We start from the raw sequence: 15,324 nt of genomic DNA, 5'->3' as shown, positions 1-15,324 counted from the left end.
ACAGTAACTGTTAAAATGGTGACATTTTTCTAAAAGATGATGAGCAATAAAATTATAAGTTCTTATTTTTCAGAGGAAATGGGGCAGATTGCAGTGTGTCCTTGTAAATGGTAAATGCAGATGCACATCATTTAGATGGTAGAGGGGATGGGAAGCTCTGTGTTGGTCCTGGGAGTTACAGTTGCAGGTTAAGCCAGTGAAGCAGGGTCCCAGGGTTCTTTGCTGTGAAAACAGTCTTGGCATCATGTAATGGATACCAACTTTGGGCCAAAGTGGTGCTCCTGCTTTCTAACTGTGCCTTAGTGTGGATAAAGAGTCAGGCCCCATGATGTGTTGGCAGAAAGGCTTTGCTGTGGCTTGCCGTTCCTGCCCCCTCTGCACGTGCAGAGTGGGCCTCCAGCAGCTGGCACAGAAATGCAGATGAGCACAGTTGTTCCCCTCAAGTGCTGGGAGAAGTCTGTAGCTCAAACAGCCCATGGGAAAGAGAGGGGAATAGCTTAGTCTCTAATGCGTGAATTCAGGTGTGTTTTCTAGGTGTTTCTGGACATCCATGTTTTGTGATATTAGTAGATTTTTTATTTTATTTTTTAAAGTTTTTATTTAAATTTTAGATGGCTGACATATAGTGTAATATTAATTTCAGGTGTAGAATTTAGAGATACAACACCCAGTAAGGTTTTTTTTTTTTTTTTTCATTCTATTTAGAACAGTGGCATAAAAAAGGGGGGAGGGAGGGTGTTTGCCTGAGTGGCTCAGTCGTTAAGCATCTGCCTTCGGCTCAGGTCATGATCCCAGGGTCTTGGGTCAAGCCCCATATCAGGCTCCCTGCTCAGTGGGAAGCCTGTTTCTCCTTCTCCTACTCCTCCTGCTTGTGTTCTGTCTCCCACTATCTCTCTCTCTGTCAAATAAATTTAAAAACCAAAACCAAACAAAACAAAACAAAAACAGTGACATAGTATAGAAAAAGCACAAGAACTGGGAAAACAATAGAAAGAGATAAGGTTCTCCTCTGGCTTTGGCCCATGAGAATAACAGTATACAATTAGCGGCAAGAGGTTATGAAGTTCATAAAAAGTCAGAGCCTAGTTGAGTTTCACAGAACAGTGGGATGGAACCCCAGCCTCAGCTGTCAGCTGAATAGTATAATTTTTTATACAATCGAAGTGGAAAGGAATTTTTAATATCCAAGTGGAAAAGAATTTGCTCCCTTTTTATGTGCTACTGAGCTCCACTCTCTGGCCTGACAGTTACCATTCATGGCTTGAACAGAGTGAGGAGTAGATCATCTTAGGGGTGTGCAAGCCTCAGAGCTCAGCTTACTTACGTGCAGGTGAGGTCTGTGAGTGCAGGGATGGCCCCATCTGCCCCCAGTAGAGTCATCCCTCCTTTGTTGCTGGAGCAGGTTTCTGTGGGCACTCTTCCCAGCTAGGAGGACAGATAGGGTCAAGGAACAAAAGGAACATAACACACACAACTAACTGCCTGCCCTCAGTGACTCTGGCTCTGAGAGGAGAGATGAGGTAGTTTCAGAAGTGACTGTGGCATAAGGTAGGAAGTTGCCAGCAGGAAGTGTGAAATTGACAAACATTTTTAAAGACAATTTAGCTTTGAATGTATTAACTGTAAAAAGATACATCATGGGTTATGGAAACTGATTTAATAACTAAACTACCTTATATAAAGGGAGTCATTTAATAAAAAAGGAGAATAATACATTTTATCATATACATTTTTATTTTCCTGCAAGTTCATCTGTAGAGAGCAGTAGCATGGAATCAAAGATGTTAATGTTTCTATTCAAGAATGGTCTAGTCAAAAAGCATCTCTCTCAGGCTGTAGAAATTGAAGTTGAAATTCATCAATGAAGTTTATTGCCTGAAGCAACTGAGTCTAATAAAATTATAAATATTTATTTCATCTGTACCTAGAGGTACACATCTTGATCAAAGGCTAATAACACTTATCGTGTTTTGGGTAACTTTATTTAGGATAGCTTCTCCTTAGCAGTAACTACGAGAAGATGACTATTTCATGTTCAGATTTGGGAAATAGAAGCTGAGCTTCTTTTCATAAAGTTGCATAAAATAGACCAAGAGATTGGCTAATGAAGAGCCATTCCTTTTCCAAAGACAGTTGTCCCAAGCTATGGCAAGCTGTCCTCCACTTATTTTGGTGAGCTCCCATTCTTCAGTGGTCTTATTAACAATGACACTCAGGTCAAGTGCTCCCGGTTACTATAAAATAATTTCAGTAAAATCTGAGTTTAAGTGCAGATCATTAGGTTTCTAATTTTCTGTCCAGTCTTGACTTGGATGTGACCTGTAACCCTGAAGTATGAGAGCTTTAAAATACAACAACCCAGTAAGATGTCCTGGCATTTTCATTAGGTTTTATCTCTCTAAAGGCTTTTGTGTAAATGGTATTCTGTGGATTTTGTCTTTTGTGCATTAAAGAACAACAATAGCAAAGATCCCCAAATTACCAAAACAAAAATCTGTTTTGAAGGGTGCAGAGTAAAGATGTGCCTTTCTCTTCCCTCCTGGGAAAGAGTGCAATACGTTGAATGTAGTTCAAGTCAGTACAGTCATGCAGTTAAACCTTAGTGGGGAAAAGAAACCCACTGAATGATCTTGTGTTGAAATGGAACTCCATATATTAGAATTGGGTTATAAATAATATGTGGGGGTTACTGATGCCCTCATGGACAGACTACAGTTTGGATACTAAAAGCTCCATTGACTTCTGTGACGTATGTTTTGTCTTTGCTGTGCTCTGCCTAAGAATTTATCTCATTTGGGAGGAAAGTCATAGGGTGGAAGACACAAAAGTTTATATAATTTCAGAATATGAATACAAATGAAAAGTTCCTCAACAAAATATTAGCAAATCTAATCCAGTAAAATCTAATCCAGTAACACAAACAAATTGTCATATGTGACCAGATAAGATTTATCCTAGGAATTTAAGGTTGGGTCAGCAGATAAAACAATCAATGTAATACAGCATATTAATAGAATAAAGGACAAAAACCACATGGTTGTCTGAATAGGCACATAAAAAGCATTTGAAAAAAATCCACTGTGCTTTCATTAAAAAAATAAAATAAAACAAAAAAAACAAAGTAGGAATAGAAAGAAACCTCCTTGCATGTAAAAAGACAGCTACAAAAACCCCATGCCTGGCATCACACTTAATGGAAAATAATGGAAATCTTTCCCTAAGATCAGGAATAAGATAAGGATGTCTACTCTCACCACCTTCCTTCAGGACTGTAGTACAGGTTTGAGTGAGGGCTACAAGGCAAGAAACAAAGAGTAAAAAGTATCCAGAATGAAAAGGAAGAAGTAAAACTATGTCTATTTGTACAGAACGGGATCTTATAAGGAATCCATGAAAAAAGCTAATGGAGATAGTTCACAGTAGGAGCAAGGATATAAGATCAACATACAGAAATTTATTGTATTTTTATACTAGCAATGAATAATACAAAAACAAAATGAAGACCAAAATGTAAATTCCACTTAAAATAGCATCAGATAGAATAAAATACCTTGGAATAACTTGAACAGAAGAGGTGTGAGACACATACCCTGGAAACTATGAAGAACTGCTGGAAAGACTTAAGATTCACACAAATGGAAAGACATCCATGTCCGTAGACTGGAAGTGTTAACATTGCTAAGGTGGTGGTGCTCTCCAAATTGATCTACAGGTTCAATACAATTCCAATCCAAGTCCAAGTGACAAGTCGATCCTAAATGCATATGGAAATGCAAGGCACTCCAATTAACTAAAACCATCTTGAAAAGAAGAGTGAAGCTGGAGTTTTTGCCCTGGATTCTTTTTTAATTTATTTTTTTATTTTCAGCATAAAATAAAATTTTATGTATTTTATAAATAAATACTGAAAATAAAATTTTCAGTATTCATTACTTTTGCACCACACCTAGTGCTCCATGCAATCCATGCCCTCTATAACACCCACCACCTGGTAGCCTGACCTCCCAACCCCCGCCCCTTCAAATCCCTCAGATTGTTTTTCAGAGTCCATAGTCTCTCATGGTTCACCTCCCCTTCCAATTTCCCCCAACTCCCTTCTCCTCTCTAACTCCCCATGTCCTCCATGCTATTTGTTATGCTCCACAAATAAGTGAAACCGTATGATAATTGACTCTCTCTGCTTGACTAATTTCACTCAACATAATCTCTTCCAGTCCCATCCATGTTGCTCAAAAGTTGGGTATTCATCCTTTCTGATGGAAGCATAATACTCCACAGTATATATGGACCACATCCTCCTTATCCATTTGTCCATTGAAGTGCATCTTGGTTCTTTCCACAGTTTGGCAACCTTGGTCATTATTGCTATGAACATTGGGGCACCGATGACCCTTCTTTTTACTATGTCTGTATCTTTGGGGTAAATACCCAGTAGTGCGATTGCAGGGTCATAGGGTAGCTCTATTTTTGATTTCTTAAGGAATCCCCAGACTGTTTTCCAAAGTGGCTGCACCAACTTGCATTCCCACCAACAGTGTAAGAAGGTTCTCCTTTCTCCACATCCTCTCCAACACACATTATTTATGGTTTTGTTAATTTGGGCCATTCTAACTGGTGTAAGGTGGTATCTCAATGTTGTTTTGATTTTGATCTCCCTGATGGCTAGTGATGATGAACATTATTTCATGTGTCTGTTAGCCATTTGTATGTCTTCATTGGAGAAGTGTCTGTTCATGTCTTCTGCCCATTTTTTGGCATGAATATCTGTTTTGTGTGTGTTGAGTTTGTGGAGTTCTTTATAGATCTTGGATATCAGCCTTTTGTCTGTACTGTCATTTATGAATTTCTTCTCCCATTCCATGGTTGCCTCTTTGTTTTCTTGATGGTTTCCTTTGCTGTGCAGAAGCTTTTGATCTTGATAAGTCCCAAAAGTTCATTTTCACTTTTGTTTCCTTTGCCTTTGGAGACATATCTTAAAAGAAGTTGCTGTGGCTGATATCGAAGAGGTTACTGCTGATGTTCTCTTCTAGAACTTTGATAGATTCCTGCCTCATGTTGAGGTCTTTTATCCATTTAGAGTTTGTATTTGCATATGACGTAAGAGAATGGTTGAGTTTCATTCTTCCACACATAGCTGTCCAATTTTCCCAGCACCATCTATTGAAGAGACTGTCTTTTTTCCATTGTATATTTTTTCCTGCTCTGTCAAAAACTATTTGACCATAGAGTTGAGGGTCCATATCTGGGCTCTCTCCTCTGTTCCACTGGTCTATGTGTCTGTTTTTGTGCCAGTACCATGCTGACCTGGGGATCACAGCTTTGTAGAACAGCTTGAAATCAGGCAACATGATGCCCCCAGTTGTTTTTCTTTTTCACCATTTCCTTAGCAATTCAGAGTCTCTTCTGATTCCATACAAATTTTAGGATTGTTTGCTCCAACTTTATAAGAAATTTTTTACAGAGTATATACAGAGCTCTCACAACCAAACAAAATGACAAATGACCCAATTTAAAAATGGTCAAAAGATCTGGTCAAAGGCTGAAATCAAAGACATTTCTTTGAAGATTTACCAAAAACTGATATGAAATGATGCTCAAGATCATTAGCCAGCAAAGGAATGCAAATCTAAACCACAAGATATCACTAAAAAACCATAACAAGTGGAGGAGGTGGAGAAATTTGAGTGTTTGTGCATTGGTGATGGGAATGTAAAATGTATAGCCACTGTGGAAAAACAGTTTGGCAGTTTATCTGGGAGTTAAACACAGAGTTACCATATGACCTCTCCTAGGTATATACCCAAGAGAATTGAAAACATATGTCCAGACACAAAAGGTGTGCGTAAATCCCTGTAGCTGTGTTCTCCACTAATAACCCAGCATGGGAATAGCCCCAGCCACTGACCACTAAGTGATACAGTGTTATGTTTCATGCCAGTGTTTCACTGTGTGCCACAAACAAAAGTGAAATGTTGGCCATAAAATGTAATGAAGTAGCAACACAGGCTACAAATGGGTGAAAACATGATGTTAAATAAATGAGGATAAATACCAAAAGTGACTTACTGTGTGATTTATTTTGGATGAAATGTCCAGAATAGGTAAATTATAGAAACAGGAAGTTTATGTTTTCCCAGGGCTGGAGAAGAGTAGGAATGGGATGTGGAGTCTAATGTGCACTAGTTTTCTTTAGGAGAGATAGAAAGATTCTGCGAGTGAATACTGGTAATGGTTTTACAACTGTGTAAATATACAAAATCCCCTTGAATTGTATACTTTAAAAAGATCAGTCTTATAGTATGTGAATTGTATCTCAATATAAAAAAAAAAAGTATTACAGATTCATTTCTTTTGCCAATGCCTCTTCTGCACACACAGCTGGGAGAAGTGATGGTGAGTGATGGTGAGTGATGAGTTGTAACCGGGTGTCTATTCTGAAGTGTGAATGAGTGTGTTCCAGGACAGGGTGTGATGGGAGGTGGGGGGAGAGAAGTGGAAGGGCTCAGGGTTCAGGACTGCTGAAACAGGCAGAGACACATCGGGTGGGGCTGCACAACTGTGAAGACGACTAAGGAACTAAGAGCAGCGATTGTGTGGAGTTCTGATGTAATCATCTTGTTGGGTGAAAGAGTGGTGGGGATTGCCTACTTGTCATTACACAAAGAGTCTGTATTATATACTAAGGACTAGTGCTCCAGGAAGCGCCTACTAGCATTGCTCACTCTGAGCACATAGGGCACCAGATTACCCCCTGATTTTTTCTCTGGTATTAGCTGCAAGCACTGGGAGAGCCTGGTGCTCCGTGGGCCTGTGTTTCGGGGAGGAAGGAATAATTCACTCACTTCTTTCTCACTCTGAAAATCAGGGCCTCCTGTCTCTGAATTGTTGGAAAGATGGACTGGAAAAGTCTGTCTTCTACTCGTTTTCTAATTATGTCATTTATCTTGAATTAAAAAACAAAAAAAAAAAGGTTTGACTTCCAGAGGGAAGGTCAGCATTGCTTAGCATGGTTATACCTATCCTCAGTGCTCCTCGTGGAGCAGGAGATGGGCTGAATGGTTGGGCCATATTCCTTCTGCCATGGTAAGAGAGAGAGAGACTTCTTCCTACATTCTGTTTGGGGCCAGATCATGAACCTGCAGGTACGCTGCCGGGTATGGGACAGAAAAGATGCAGCCTCTAGCTTGCCAGGACCCCCATACCGTCTAAGATTCTCATCCACGGAGTTCTCATTAGCAGAACAATAAATCAATAGCTAAAAAGATGATGTTGCCCCTAAGAAGACAGGGAGGAGGACTGAAGACAACAACTACAATTCCCACATCAAAATAGAGCCATTAAAGAAGACAGAACAGGGCGCCTGGGTGGCTCAGTGGGTTAAGCCACTGCCTTCGGCTCAGGTCATGATCTCAGGGTCCTGGGATCGAGTCCCATATCGGGCTCTCTGCTCAGCAGGGAGCCTGCTTCCATCTCTCTATCTATCTCTCTGCCTGTCTCTCTGCCTACTTGTGGTCTCTGTCTGTCAAATAAACAAATAAAATCTTAAAAAAAAAAAAAAAGAAGACAGAACACAACTGCGATGAGACTTGGCACTCAAAGACACTTGAAAAACTCACACACCAACTCTGGGGGTTAAAGTAAATACGGGTTTTCACAATTTCACAGGGTTATCTGAAGGAGAGAATCATCACTGGTTATCATTAGACAGTGGTCTGGAATATTACAAACCGCAAAGAAAAAAAGATTAAGAGAGAGAAATTAGAAGGGAAAATAAGAGAAAACCTAATGGGGATAATTAGAGATCCAGAAACAGAACTGGAAGCAAAGACAGTAATTATGCATGAAAAAAATTCTCTGAGCTAAAGGAAAACTTGAGTTGCAGATTGAAAGTACGCATCAATTCTGACGAGAAAAGGCATACAACTGGGAAAATTTCCAAATTGCAAAACCCACAGAGAAAAGTCCTCCAAATTTTCCGGGCAGAAGTTACTACAATGAAAAAATAATGATTGTGGCATCAGCATCTAACTTCTCATTTGTTACAGCGGGATAAAAAAATGATGTGGATCATTGTTAGTATGGCTGAGGAATGAGCCACAATGCAAGCATATAATATATAATGTATTTGACAAGGTTAAAAAAAGATATTTTGAATAACAAGGAAGGATGGAGATTAAATATGAACCGTGCCTCCCATCTAAGGAAAATACTAGAGAATTATTCCAGTCAAAAAACGAATCACAAGCATGACTTTAGGATGGAAAATACGAAGGCAGCAGTGAGCAGTAAACTTGCATGCATCTTGGTACCCCATATGCATACAAAGTCATGGCTACAGCTATGGGGTTAATAACAGGATATGGGCGCACATGAGCCCACCCACACATGCCCATACCCACAATCCACAAGTATGTATAAATGTCAAGTACAAGTTCTTGTACTGGCACTCCTTTCTTGAATAATAGCACTGCCTATAGACATTTTTAAATTTACCTTTAAAATGAATTTCACAAAGTTAGTCCAATTAGTTAGTAAGATACATGTCTGCCCAGGATTGATTCTGTGACCCTAGCCTGGTAGCGCTCGTGTCAGACTTTGACCAGGAAAGCGAGTGTTGTCCCGTTCCTCTTTTGGCTCAGTGGCTGGGACTTTTAATTGGCCTGTGGTGTTCTGTTTTTGTTTTTAGTATTTTAGCATTGTGGTAGTCCTATGTTACTATCATAGCATTTTCCTGTTTTAGTTCTTCTTGATATTCTTTTAAGTATATTCAAGCAAGGATGCCTTTCTTTATGGAATGAATATATATTGTCTGAATGCAAAAAAAAAAAAAAAGTGACCTGTAAAAAACTCTATTTTTTATTTATTTTTTATTTGAGGGAGAGAGTGTGTGCATAAGGGCTAGAGGTGGCCGTAGGTCAGTTGGAGAGGGAAGGGCAGACTCCCCGCAGAGCAGGGAGCATGAAGGGGCTCAATCCCAGGACCCCTAGGTCATGACCTGAGCCAAAGGCCAACCCTTAACCAGTAGAGCCACCCGGGTGCCCCAGAAGAGCTCTTTAACCTAAAATGATCCTTCAAGTGAGTTGTCTCCAGCTCGCTTACTTCACTGTAAGAATCTACCTGGAATTCATCATACATAAGCCTCCTTGATGCCTCATATAATCAGCCTGGCCAAGAAAGCTGTGTGTTTCAGAGAGTTGTTTATTAGGATTGTAACAATGTAAACATGCCCCTCATTTTAGTTGCTTTTAGAGGTCTTTTACATAGCACTTAGAGCACCCTTCAAAAACTCAAAGGAAGTAAACATTACCCCCTAAGAGTTTATCCACAACATCAAGAGGGAGGGATCACAGCTGAGATTCTCAGGGTGAACTTAAAGACCTGCTATTGTGCTAACCAAAAAGACTTGTAGAGTCACGCATCTATTCTATGGAAGGTATAGCATTCATTCTAAAAATAGTGTAACGATCCCCATTTACCCCTCCCTTTATGCCAGCAATTACGAACATGTCCAAAAGCTACTGGCAGGATAGAGAGAGAATATCCTGTTGAAAAGGGGACTCCTGTGACCAGCCTGGATCCAGGCCGCCCCACATGAGAGACATTCAGATATTTCTGAAATCTAATGTGAACTGGCTTCCAGCAGGAATAAATACACTGGCGGTATTACATTGCGAGCATTAAATTCTCAGTTCTGTGGAAGGTACCGGGTGAATTCTTGGTTGCTGTGTATGGTTGGTTGGAGAAGATGGACACACTGGTGTACTAGTGGACACACTGAAGAAGGGAGGGAATCAATGCAGATGCCGCGGGTCCCCACACTGAGGCGGCTTCCCTGCGCATCCATGAAACGTCCGAAGCCTGGACGTAGCTGCGCCGGGTCAGATTTGGGGCTCACTGAGCAAGTGCAGTGTAGGGGCTAATCGTCCTCGAGGTGAAGGGATTGGTGCTCTGCTTTCATGGGTGCGTCGCGGCCCTTCTCCCGCTAACTAACCTCGGTCAGATCCTAGCCAGGTCAGGGACTAGGACAGGGAGCCAGCCCAGACTTGGGGGAAGGGGGCAGAGCCCACCGCTGTGACTGGGGAAAGGCAGCGGGAGGTGGGGCTCCCCGGTGGCAGCTGCAGCTGGGGTGGGGACTCTGTGGGACTGAGAACAGGGGCCAGAGTCAAGTGTAAATGGGGAGGTTAGAGCCGCCCTAGGGATTATTCCCAGAGCACTGTTGTCCCCACGCGGGTGACATTTCACTGCGACCGCCTGGATAACCGGCCACAGATTGTTACAAAATACTGTCCTGATCTTTGAAACGGGCAACAGCAGAGGGTGGAATCCTTTGTTGGGCGGGACTGCACCCGGGGTCGCTACGGCCTGCCCGCGGGCAGAGCTGGCACCTGCCGGTCACTAACAGGGGCCGCAGGGACGGCACTGCCTGTCATGCCCTACGGGAGGAAGGGCAGAGGATTGGAGGGCGGGTCGGTTGGTGGCGGCCCTGCAGACGCGGGCCAGGCCTGCGCCCCCCGCACCCTAAGGCGTGCCGCGCTTGTCTGCCCGCAGAGCCCCCCCGGCGCGGACCCGGACATGCTGCGGGCCGGCGCGCGCGGCTTCACTGGCTGCCTGTCTGCCCTGCGCTTCGGCCCGCCACTCCGCTCAAGGCTGTGCTGCGCCCCGGCGGCCCCGTCGCGGTCACCGTGCGCGGACACGTGGCCACTGCCTCCCAGTGCGCAGAGTCCAAGGGGACCAGAGCCCCAGCGGGGGAGGCCAAACGCCCAATCGCAAGTGGCACAGGTGCGTGCCCCTCCTCCCGCAGTGGCGCTTGCTGCCCACGGTCTTCCACCCCGTCTGCCTCCCGGGGCTGCCCAGGCCCTCGGTGGGGTCGCGCGGCCCTGCTCTGGTCTGGGTTTCTTGCTCCTTCCCGCCCGCGCAGCGCGCTCTGCTCTCCTGTCAGATGTTTGCGAATGTCACCAAAGTCCTCTTCCCTCTGCCTCTGTCATTCTCCCTTTCTCTGCTGTAGGTGGCTCTGGACCGACAGACGGGGGTGAGCCCTTAGTTAGCGCTGACAGAAGTGACCCTGCTGTCATTGGAGGTAACAGGGCTGTGAACGACCTGGTCCTTGGCATTGCTGTCACCGCGGGCATAAACCCGTGTCCAGGAGTCCGAGCTGAGGGGCGAGGTCAATGGCGGGACACCCCTTTGCAGGCATTCTTCACGGGCTTGCCCCGATGTCAGCCTCTGCCCGGGCTCAGGGGCGCTGAGTGGAGAGAACCCATGGTAGGACCGAGACACTCTTTAAAGGATAGTTGCCGAACTACAGAGTAATAAGGTTTTTCATTTGAAAATACCCATTCATATCACTCAGGAGATCATGTACATATATGACATATTCACCTTTACTTCTTTGATCCAAAATAGCCAAGACCTCTCAGTCCATTCGCCCAAAACTTTAAAAAATAATATTAAAAGTAAAGCATTAGGTGAGTTTAGAACCACCTAAAGTGTGCAAGTTGTCATTTTCATAAACATAAAGATAGAACAACCTAAAGATTTTTCTAAACATAAATATGCAGAACTGTTTTCTGGTGTCAATCTTATCTTAGATTTACATATATTTATTTGTATTTCTAAAGTAACTATTCCATCTTAAATATCTCCCTCTGTATTCTCTGAAACAGAATTTATTTAGGCCTGCTTTAAAAAATGAATATTCAAGTCTCCTCCTTATGATTCAGAGAATGCTTATATTTATTAGACTACTGGAATGTGTCATTTGTAAACTCTATGGGCTGAGAGGGAGTGAGCTGCTCTCCATTTCATGGCTATTCCAGATAAGGGAGGTCAGCCCCAAGCTGGCAGATGCACGTGGGTGTCCACTTTTCAGGCAGACCAGACTGCATCTGCCCCTTGGTTTCTGTTCATCAAGATGTCAGTTTTCTCCAGACTATTAGGAAGGTACTCAGATATTTTTACGTGCTGACCAAATCTGTGTAAGAATGTGAACTTGCCCATTCCTATCGTAATTGCTTCTGTTTTTCTAATGAATGAGGTATATGCTCTCCTGATTTCACAACTCCAGGAACAAAGAAACATATATGTTATTCATAATGTATACCTAAAAGGATTACTTTTGTGTTAAAATATAAATCAAGTCTTAATCCTGTTCTCATTTATTTTGAGTGAGAAGGCTTCAGTATAAAGCAAAAAGCCGATTTAAAATAAATCAACTTAAATGTGATTCATGTTTTCGAAATAGGAATCAAAGTCTAAACATGCAAAATGTCATGGTTGGTGCCATGTTTAGAGAGAGCAACGATGATAGGTTGGTGCTAGAATAGAAGGCGTGGTCTCTGGAGCTGTATTGCCTTTGGTTAAATATCATTGGCAAGTTGTACAAAGTAAGTAAGTTGCACCAATATTTTTCCCCTTGAAAAATCCTGCTTGGCTCCTTGCCACTTCCAGTCCATGAACAGGAGGAGAATGAGGCACAAACAAGTCAGCTGCAAGAGAAAGGGAGCAGGGGACAACAGTAGAAAAGACTGTTGTCCCCAACAACTCCTCGATCCCGCTTTCATTAGATAGAAACAGTAACCAACAGAAGAGCCAAAGAAGGCCAAACATTAGTCATAGCCCTGTAGATAACAAAGAAGGAAGGCAAAATATGTCTGGACAAGCAGTATATAGTTGAACAAGCACATTCAGAGGACTTATCTAAGTAGCCACAGGTGCTTTCTGGGGGAAAGGGGAGATAACGGAAAAATGAAGCAGGTGGCACCCTGAGCGGGCCGGGCATTCCCAGCTGCTCAGCTTCAATGCCGTATATCGTCCTCTACCCTACAGCCTGTTACCAGTATGTGTTTTTCTTAAGGCTATGTCTAAATGTGCTTGGTAACTAGTAAAATTTCCCATGGGTTATATTTTAAGTAATACATTGTTCTAAGGTTCAGCTGAAGCTCCTGACAGACGGGAGGGAGAATCAGAGCACATGGGGTGTTAGGGAGGTAACAACTCAGGTTGCAGCTCCTGAAACTCACGTAGCTCTGCCTTTGATCTGTGTGGTGGCTGTGTGCTGCGTGGTTTGTCCACTGCCAAGTATACTGAGCTGCAGTGTAGAATCCTGGGTGGAATCCTCAGCCTTGTGTCCAAATGACCCCAGACCGCACCACATGTAAAGTACTTAGTCCGGTTAAAGAACCACCCCAGCAGGTGGATTTCTTCACGTGCTGCGCTCCATCACCTCTCCTCTTGCAAACAAAGGGAACAATATAGGAAGGGGAAGTAACCTAAATCATGTTCACACCTGGTACACCGGAGATCATGGAGTTTTTCTTGCCATGGGATCCATCATGTCAATGAACAGGCAGAGAAGGACACAGATGTGTAGATGGATGGAGAGACAGACAGACCTAAGTGATTGTCACAAACGCATTCACAGTTGGATTGCTGAAAGGAGGGTTATAGAAGGCATCAGATGCATTAGTCACATCATCCCCGACTCTTCAGAGAGCAAATGAAGACAGAGGTTGCTCTAGAACCCTACCAAGTCTCAGAGAATGAGCAAGCTAGTACTCAGTTACATACACAATAACATCCTGGGTATTTGAGGATAACAGTGACAGTGATTGGATAACCAAGTGGCCTGGTCACTGTTATTGAGTTCCTGTCCCTGACACTAAAATTGGATACAATGTAGCTCTTCAAAGAGAAGTCCTGTAACAAAATTTAAGAGTAATTAAAGTGACAACTCTTTGTTCTCAGGTGAGGTACAAGGTGTAGTGAACATGTTGACTGTTGTACTTGTTAGTATTTAAGAACCTTTCCAGAGGCTCTGAGCATCTGATCAGGAATCCCTGTGACCAGAGGCACCCACTGAGCTGCGAGTCTGTTGGGCTCCATTATGCTCTTTATCTCTGTCCCAGAGCATAGTGAAGAATCTTCATTTAACAACACGAATTTGGATTCAGTTAACTAAAAAGGAATGCATTTTCTAACATTTGCTAACTGCAATATCAATGCCTGTGTCAGCCATCTTAAAAGTGTTTGACTGATGGATGCTGTTTTGGTACCTCCCTGCTTCGGTATGGATTAACATTCATTCTTTAATGAATATGGCAGCTTGAGCAAACCCCTCTAGGCCTCATCTGACCGTCCCAACCCTGACAGCCCTTGAAAAAAATCAGAGGAAATTTTAAAACAATACTTGGTGCTCAAGCCTCCCACTGAAGATTCTGAGCTATCATCTGCTGTGCAGCCAAAGTTGAGATGCACTGACACAGCTAACACTTCAGTACTTAAAGCATTACCAGCAAAAGATGCCAAATAATCTACTTTCCCTGTTGCTGAACATTGTCTCTCTTTCTACAAATTTTTAATATAGTGGTATATCGGTTATCTACTGCTGCCTGACAGATCACCACCCACTTAGAGCTTAACCCAACTCCTTTTTAGTATGTCCCAGTTTCTGTGGGTCAGGAGTCTGGGTGTTGATGGCATCCAGAGTCTTGTAGCTGTAGGACCGAGAGCGTCTCGATTTTCACTGGCTGCCCTTAGCACCTAGAGTTTACCTGTAGTTCCGTGCCATGTAGGGATTCCCATATGGACTCCCACCATGACTGCCTGCCCCCTTACCACCAGCAGAAAGAGGGATGGTTCCATAAGACAGGTGCTACCATCTCACATACCATAATCACATAACCTAGGTACAGCGCATCACCTCTGTTGTTGTTTTTTTTTTAAATTTTTTATTTTTTATAAACATATATTTTTATCCCCAGGTGTACAGGTCTGTGAATCACCAGGTTTACACACTTCACAGCACTCACCAAAGTACATACCCTCCCCAATGTCCATAATCCCACTCCCTTCTCCCAAACCCCCTCCCCCCAGCAACCCTCAGTTTGTTTTGTGAGATTAAGAGTCACTTATGGTTTGTCTCCCTCCCAATTCCTGTGGCTTGTTTTTAACCAATGAAAACAACAGAGGTTGTCGCAAATGGCATAGTATATTTGCGACAACCTCTGTTGTTTTCATTGGTTAAAAACAAGCCACAGGCCCTACACACAGCAAAAGAAGGGGATCATGCTCAAGGCATGGCCCCCAGCAGCAGAGATCACGAAACATTTTTAGCCTCATAGAAGGAACTGGTGTACTCACCACAGAACTGTAAATCAGCAGAATATCAGCAGCAGATCTTTTAAATGTACTTGTACATAAGTACTTAATTACTGTATGACAAGTCTATACACTCCATCCTTTTAAAATAATGAAAACGTGCCCGCTTGTTAGCATGAAGTGAGGGCATGACCTAGAGGCCATGCTGTGGTTCTGAATTTTAACAGG

Source organism: Mustela nivalis (assembly GCF_964662115.1).
Source record: "Mustela nivalis genome assembly, chromosome: 2".
Lineage (NCBI taxonomy): Eukaryota > Metazoa > Chordata > Mammalia > Carnivora > Mustelidae > Mustela > Mustela nivalis.
The sequence above is the reverse complement of the archived record's forward strand: the minus strand, read 5'-3'. Positions refer to the sequence as shown.